Source organism: Rutidosis leptorrhynchoides, chromosome 9 (assembly GCF_046630445.1).
Source record: "Rutidosis leptorrhynchoides isolate AG116_Rl617_1_P2 chromosome 9, CSIRO_AGI_Rlap_v1, whole genome shotgun sequence".
Taxonomy (NCBI): domain Eukaryota; kingdom Viridiplantae; phylum Streptophyta; class Magnoliopsida; order Asterales; family Asteraceae; genus Rutidosis; species Rutidosis leptorrhynchoides.
The window spans coordinates 106,709,849-106,718,448 of NC_092341.1; positions in this window are offsets into that span (position 1 = coordinate 106,709,849).

Sequence of the window (8,600 nt, forward strand, 5' to 3'; positions counted from 1 at the left end):
GCAGTACATGGATTGTTGATAGTGGGGCGTCCAGGCACATGACAGGGAACTTGTCCTTACTTTCTAATGTGAAAACAGTGGATGGTGGACCAGTTTCTTTTGCTGGTAGTGAAGGAGGGTTTATTACTGCTCAAGGTGTAATCGCGAATGAAAATGTCAGTTTTGATAAGGTTAATTTTGTGGAGCAGATGTCAAACAATCTGCTTTCAGTCTCTCAGGTTGCTGACAAAAAGTATACAGTAGCATTTGATGATAAACAATGCTATATTTTGAAGAAAGAATTTGTTATTCCGGAAGACATGATTCTGATGACTGCTCCCAGATGCAAGGATCTCTATATCCTTGACATGCGTAAGGCTCATGTAAAGGAAGCTACTGGCCATCAGGCTTTCGTTTCTAAAGCTACTGAACAAGAGTCTATCATATGGCACAAGCGTATGGGTCATTTGAGTCTGAGGAAGATGAACAATCTAGTCCACAATGGATTAGTTGAGGGTGTTAATCTTAAAAGTTTTCATATTCCTGATGTGTGTCTTCCATGTAAACAGGGGAAACAAACGAAAAAGTCACATGCTACCAAAAAGCATCATTCTGTTAACATTCCTTTGGAGCTGTTGCATATGGATCTCTTTGGTCCAGTCAACTGTAAAACTCTCACAGTAGAATCCTATTGCTTGGTAGTTACTGATGAATATTCACATTTTTCTTGGGTGGTGATGTTGAAGAATAAGTCGGATACTTTTGAGCATATTAAGGTGCTGATTCTAAAGCTCGAAAGTTTATATAAATTGAAAGTGAGAAAGATTCGTACTGATAATGGTACGGAGTTTAAGAACAATCAGATGCTGCAGTTTTGTAACGAAAAGGGGATACAACAGCAGTTCAGTCCTGCTTATACACCACAGTCAAATGGTGTTGCTGAGAGAAAGAACAGGACTTTGATTGAGACCGCAAGAACAATGTTAGCTGATTCATGTCTTCCGATTGCCTTCTGGGGTGAAGCAGTGAGTACCGCGTGTTATGTTATGAACAGAGTTCTCGTGGTGAAGCGTCATGGTAAAACTTGTTACGAGCTGCTGCATAAGAGAAAACCTAATATTAAACATTTCGAACCCTTTGGCGCACCTTGTACTATTTTGGTACGTGATGCTGGAGGAAAATTTAATTCAAAGGTTGTTTCTGGTATCTTCTTGGGTTACGGGAATCCGAACAAGCGGGTTTACAACAATGAGACAAAACGTCTGGAAGAACAGTTTGAAGTTGATATTCAGCGCAATGCACTGCCTCGTGTCAGTAAAGGTTATGCATGGCAGTTTGAGTATGATAAGCTTTTTGATTCATTCAATCTTCCACCAGGTGCTACAGAGGAAGAACTTCTGACTCAGATATTGTTTGATTCTCGGAATTCTTCAGAAAATGTTATCACTATTCCTACGCAGGTTCAGAATCCGGTTTCTAGCGTGCAACCAAGTCCACAAAGTGTTCAAGGTAATCTTGAGTCTAATGAGGACGGGGTAGTTGATACAGATGAAGATAGTGAGTTAGATGATGATGTGGAAAGTACAGTATTGACAGAGAGACATCTGAATCCTCTATATAACCAACCATCTACTGTGACTGATCCAGAACAGATAGCAGATGCAGGAGGTGTACGGAGATCGAATCGTGTTATTCTGCCACCAAAGCGTCTGGCAGACTATTATGTGGATACAAGAGGACTGCCTAGTGTCAATCCTCCTCAAACTACTACATCTGGGGCATCCACGTCAGGAGTTATCTCTACATCCGAGGTTCCCGCGGTTACTGAAAATATGACTGCAGTTGAAGATGTTCAAAGTGAAAGTGCGAATTTGGTGACAGCTTTTTATTCATCATTGAACAAGACAGGGAGAGTGTTTGTTCATGCCCACTCGTGTTATGTGTGTCAAATCGAGCCAGAAGATGTATACGAAGCTTTAAAGTACGATGAGTGGGTAAGTGCTATGCAGGAAGAGCTGTTGCAATTTAAACATCTTAAGGTTCGGAGGTTAGTCAATCCACCGCATGGTTGTGTACCCTATGGTCTTCGTTGGGTTTTGAAGAATAAGAAAGATGAGCAGGGTATAGTGATTCGTAATAAAGCTAGATTGGTGGTTAAGGGATATCAGCAAATCCCGGAAATTGACTATGATGAGGTTTTTGCTCCAGTTGCGAGACTGGAGGCTATCAGGATTTTCTTGTCCTTCGCGTCCTATATGGGTTTCAAAGTTTATCAAATGGATGTGAAGAGTGCGTTTTTGTATGGTGAGATAAACGAGAAAGTGTTTGTTGAACAACCGCCTGGTTTTGAGGATCCGCATTTCCCAGAAAAGGTGTGTCGACTAGAAAAGGCGCTATATGGTCTACACCAAGCTCCTAGAGCTTGGTATGCAACGTTGTCCAACTACATGCTTGAAAATGGTTTTCGGAGAGGTGTCATTGATCAGACACTTTTCATCAAGAAGAAAGGACAACATCTTATGTTAGTGCAGGTCTATGTTGATGATATTATTTTCGGGTCTACAGATCAGAGTATGGTTGATGAGTTCGAGAAGGTTATGCAACGGAAGTTTAAGATGAGTTCCATGGGAACTATTAAGTTTTTCTTAGGTTTGCAGGTAGCTCAAACGGATAAAGGCATCTTCTTACATCAGATGAAGTATGTTGCTGATATCCTTAAGCGCTTTCAGGTAGATACAGAGAGACCAGCTAAGACTCCGTTGTCGGTTAATCATGGGATTTCACCAGATAAGGAGGGTGCTCCAGTGGACCCTACTTTGTACAGGGCTATCATAGGTTCTCTAATGTACCTAACTGCTTCTAGACCAGATATAATGTTTGCGGTGTGCCTGTGTGCTCGTTATCAGGCAAACCCTAATGTTCATCATATGTTAGTGGTCAAGAAGATTCTGAGGTATCTAAAAGATACTCCCAGCTTAGGGTTATGGTATCCGTGTGAGGATGGTTTTGATCTCACAGCGTACAGTGATTCAGACTATGGAGGTTGCAAGAAAGATTTCAAGTCAACATCAGGAGGGTGTCAATTTCTTGGTAGCAAACTAGTAACCTGGCAGTGTAAGAAGCAGACAGCAGTGGCTCAGTCCACTTGTGAAGCAGAATATATTGCCGCGGCCAGCTGTACATCACAGGTTATCTGGATACAACAGCAACTACGTGACTACGGTTTGAAAATCTCTAACACTCCTATTTATGTTGATAATACTGCTGCCATAGCTGTCACTAAGAATCCCGTAAATCACTCTAAAACGAAACATATAGGGATTAAATACCATTTCATTAGAGATTGCTATGAGAAAAAGTTAATTGATGTAGTGCAAATTGACACTACAGCCCAAAGGGCTGATCTCTTCACAAAAGCTTTTGATAAACCACGTTTTAAATTTCTATTAAATGAGATAGGTGTTAAGTTGCTTCAAGATGTAGTTCCTGAAACTGAAATTCCTGAAACTGAGGTTCCTGACACAGAGGAATCTAAGCCTGAGACTGAGTTGTGAATGGTTAGAAACTGCTTGTAGAGTTTGAATAGTTTTGCATGATAGCTTCTAGATCATTTGCATTTTTCGTTTGCATGATAGATTAGTTTTTACTGAAATTTGCATGTTTGCTTATGTTTTTAGATAGTTTTATGCTTTTGTACAGAGAAAATCAAAAAGCCATAAAAATTGAAAAACCGGAAAAAAAAATAAAAATTAGAAAAATAGAAAATCCATAAAAAGTGAAAAATTAGAAAATGAGTTGCTTGTTATGTTTGTGGGGAAGTGATTGCAATACTGAACTGACATGTAAGTTGTGAAAAACAAGTAATACAGGATGATTGATAATATGTTGGTAAACTTTATTGATCTAATTCTAGATAGAGATGATCACACTAATAACGCGTAAATATCATGATGAGGAAATCGTGGAAAGGTTTACAGCGGTTGAGGGTAGTCACCTACTTATCACTGAATATGTACCGAGAAATGATTGAACAGAAACTCGACAGACGGTTGAGGTCTCCCCTACTACGATTTATACTCGGTAGCAAAAGGATAATTTTGTGAGTCCCCAAGGTGAGCATATTTTGTCTAGGATGCATACTTGTTTCTATTTACCTTTATTACTTGGACCGAAATCCAACAACATACATATCGGGTACCCAAAGGGAGGTGTTTTCTCTAAAAGGGTTGAGAAGTGCAGTTTTGTATCACAGACACAGAATGATTTTTAAAAGGCAACATCATCGGGTTCTAGATTTCCACATACGAAGATTGGTTTTCCGTGCAGTTATAACAAATGTCAAAGACAGTGGTGCGTCATCATCATGTTTAGTTGTAATCATTTATTTATTTATTTTGTTTATGTATTGTAAGGAGAAAATGCAACATCAGAAAATCCAAAAAAAAAAAAAAAAAAAAATTTGCAAGTTATGGATTGTTTATGTTTATTTATGTATTTATTTCAATTTGTAAATAACATGATGCACTACATAGCTACAAGAGAATCATGGATCAAGAATTGAACAGAGTTTCAGAGATTCCTCGGTTATCAATGTTTGAGACAACATACATTCCAATCGGATACTTAATTGAACGATTTCGTTATCTACATCCGAGGGGGAGAATTTATCAGATCATCAGATATAGAGAACTTAAATCATTTAGTTCACATCTCAATTAGTGAACTTTACATCTTTTGTCCGTGATATGGGATTGTGCCTATTGACCTGGATAGAGGGAATATCTTCTGGAAGGTATCTTAGCGTTCCATCACTCAAATATATATATCACTTCCAACCATCCAACACCATACATCATACTATTTCCGTTTAAGTATGGGGTTTATAGCGGCCGGTATGCGTCCTTAACAGAGTATGCAATAAATTTGAGATTAACAATGTTATCTGAAACGAAAGGTATAAGTTTAAGGTAGAAGCCAAAGGCTGACAGGGTTGCTAGAAACATCGTGAGATGGTTCTGTTCAATAGAATCGAAAGTACATTGATGTGATAAGAGGACAGCATCAACAGGTTTGTGCTCAATTGTTCTACCCGAGAAATCGTGCGATCTCAAACGAGGACTGACTTTGTGATGTAAATCTGACATTGAAAAATGTTAAAGTAATTAATCTAACGTGATCATCGAAGTCTAGGGTGAAAGTTGATGAATGTTTATTGATATATTTGAAGGTTGTTCTGTATATGCTTTAATGAATAAGTTCGTGAATGAACTATGGAATAACATGTCAATATAGTTCAGTTCTGATCCCCGAATCAAAAAGATTCAATCAATTTTATATGCCAACTCACAAAAAGATATGTTATTCTTCTGGAAGTGTGACTGATGATACGCAGTATTATTTGTTCCTATGCTGATAACATCATGAATTTGTTAATGTTAATGCTTTATGAAACTGATGTTAAAGGTTTATTATCCACAGATCTAAAAGGTTAAATGTTACTGATTATATCTGTTATTATATTACCGATCATGATACACTTGATCTTGTACAGTTATTTGCTTTGTGTATTTGCATGAGCATGCATTTCTGAATTAGTTTGCATTCATGTGTTAGTTGCATGTGCATTTATATTTCATCTTTTAAGTCCACAACTCAGTTCTGGGTAAGGTTTACTGTGAAAGGAACCTTAGGTTTCTTATTGTTTTGAATATAAGTTGTTTTGAGCTTAAAGGAACAAAGCGTGATGTTTTTTTATTGTGGAGATCAGTCCCAGGGGGAGTTAGTGTAAATGGGTAAAAGTCTGATATTGAAAAGTGTTAAGTTTTAAAAGTTTTCAAATGTCAGACCACCGGCCGACAGTCTTTACATCCGGCCGATGGACTCAGACCCTCGCCCGAGTGTCAAGACCATCGGACCGACGGACTTGACCATCAGCCGATGGTCACTGACAGGGTATAAAAGGACCCAGTGACGAACGGGTCAGTCACTCTGGCCAAAATTGTGTGATTTTACCCTAATTTTCTGAAGTTAAGGAGAAAGGTTTTGATCCACTTTTTATTATTCATCTTTTCTTTGTGATCTTAGCGCCGTAAACAAGGTAACATAACTCTTAATCGTTTGTTTGTAATCGATGATTTAGTGTTCGAAGTATAAACTTTAAATCGGATGAGTTTTATTTGAGATCTGTTGAAATTGATGTTTGATGTATGATAAACGGCCCCTTTAGCATCTGTTATAACAGGAATTTGAACTAGAAACGTCAAATCGGACAATTTGATCAATTTCGAGTCACAGATCTGATGAACTACATCCGGCCGAGGGTCTCTGACCATCGACCGATGGTGTCCATCGATCGGCCGGACATCTTGTCACTCGGCCGAAGGTCGTTATTTGACCAGTGTGTGTATGTGGTTAGACCATCTGCCGTAGGTCTAGACCATCGGACCGATGGTCTCCACCATCGACCGATGGTCATTCTGTTGGACCGATGGTAGATTATTTTGATTAATTTTAATTGAATGATTGGTCTCTGATAATTTCTGTGATGCCCATCTAATGCTAGTGCATGTAGTTTGTATTAGAATGTTAGGTGGCTCATTTGTTGGTCAATGGATGTTCAACATCGACCGTAGGAGAATCCTAGCTAGATATCGACCAATCTTAGTATAACAAAAGGTCATTGCGACTCGACAGACTTATAGTCCTTGGGAACAGATTGGGTGTCAGGCTTTCATAGATATTGGGGATTATTACTGTCCTGCTCTACTTAGAGAATTTTACGCCAATGTTGCTTTAGAGGATGGTAAGAAGAAGTTTGTACACTCGGGTCTATTTAATCAACAGTATAGGTGGACTTTAGAGGAATTCTCAAACCTGTTAAACGTTCCTCATACTGGGGTTAAGATACTGTACCCTAGCAAAGATATCAGAAAGATTCCCAGTAGATTCAGATTGTCAGATGTTATTGTTAGGATATGCAAGCCAGAGAAGGTAGTGTATACTGGTAGAGTTGAGGTTAGTGATGAAGATATCTTGCCACAACATGAGATACATTTGAGAATCATCAAAAGAAATGTGACTTTTAGGAGAGAAGGAGATCATTTGCTGTCTGGTACTGAAGTCTTGTTTCTATATTGCCTACTAGAGGGTATTCAAGTGAATGTGGGACACTTTCTCATTCATGTGATGAAAGATTTTCTTGAATCAGAAGAACCATTCCCATATGCAGCTTTACTGTATAACTTGTTTGAGAAACTTGGTGTGATTCAACATGAAGAAAAGTTAGTGCCAGAGGATCCCATAATGGGATGATTGATTCTGATGTTATGTTTATGTTTGATTATTTTCAGATTATTGTGTAATTTGATAATGCTAGCCTGTTAGCATTGATACGGTATCTTATGTCTGTAATGATCTAACTTTGAACATGTGATTATGTAACCGTGATCGTATTAATGTGATATGTTCTGTGATGGTAAATCAGTGATACTTAATTAATCATGAATTTAACGCTGATTAAGAATTGTGTTTGCAGTTTTTGTTAATCATGTCAGGTGCACAAATGGATCAAGAACAAGCTGTCCACAGTTCTGAGACTGAATCATCAGGAGGACCCACATCTGCTAGTCTTCCAGGGTTGAAGGCGAGCCCTAACTCTAATCTGATGGCGTGTCTAAATGACAAAGGTCCAAATGCTAGCAAGTACAAGACTGTGATTGAATTCTTGAAGCGTTCAAGGATATTTGCTGCGGTGTCAATGCCATGTACTGCTTATTATTCTCATCAGAGAGAATTCTGGGCTAACGCTAGAGTGGAAACTGTTGATAATAAGCCTGTGATAGTAAGTCGAGTATGTGATCAAGAGGATAAGATATCTGAGTATACTATTCGGAACACGTTTTTGTTTGAGGATGATGAGAAAATGCCCAAGAGACTGTTGAAGACTAAGATTACTGGATGTGTGCTGAGATGTGAGTATGCTGGTGATATTACACGTGCTACGATCAAAAGAAGAGGATTCACTCCACCGTACAGATATCTGTCTTTAGTGATTGTTAAGTGTTTGAGTACGTTACAAGGCGGATTTGATGAGCTGAGTGAGATTTATCAGGGAATGTTTGCTGCCTTGATTCTGAAAGCTGATTTCAATTTTTCGGGTGTTATCTTTGATCTGTTGATGGAGAATGTTACGAGCCAACAATACTTGATTTATCCGAGGTTCCTGCAGATAATGATTAATGCTCAAACTATGGATCTACCGAGATCAAAGAAGGACGTCATCGAGCTGAAACATATGACTGATCTTACGTTTAATCGATTAAATCAGAAGAAGAGTGCTAGTGATGGAAAGCTGGTGTGTCATCTTGCGAGGGAAGATTATCAATGTCCACCAGGCAAGAAGTGGAGGAATGAGAACAGTCTATCTGGTCATGAGCCTGATTTTGAGCTAGCAAACAGTGATGAAGAGGTTGATCAGCCGATGAATACTCAGGGTACAGGTGGTTCTGGTACTGGAGGTTTGGCTGATGAGCCCGTTGATGTTAATACTGGTATTGGTGAAGAAGTTCCTAGAGGTGGGAGGAGACGTCTGGTAGAAGATGAAGGTTCTCATGTTTCTACAA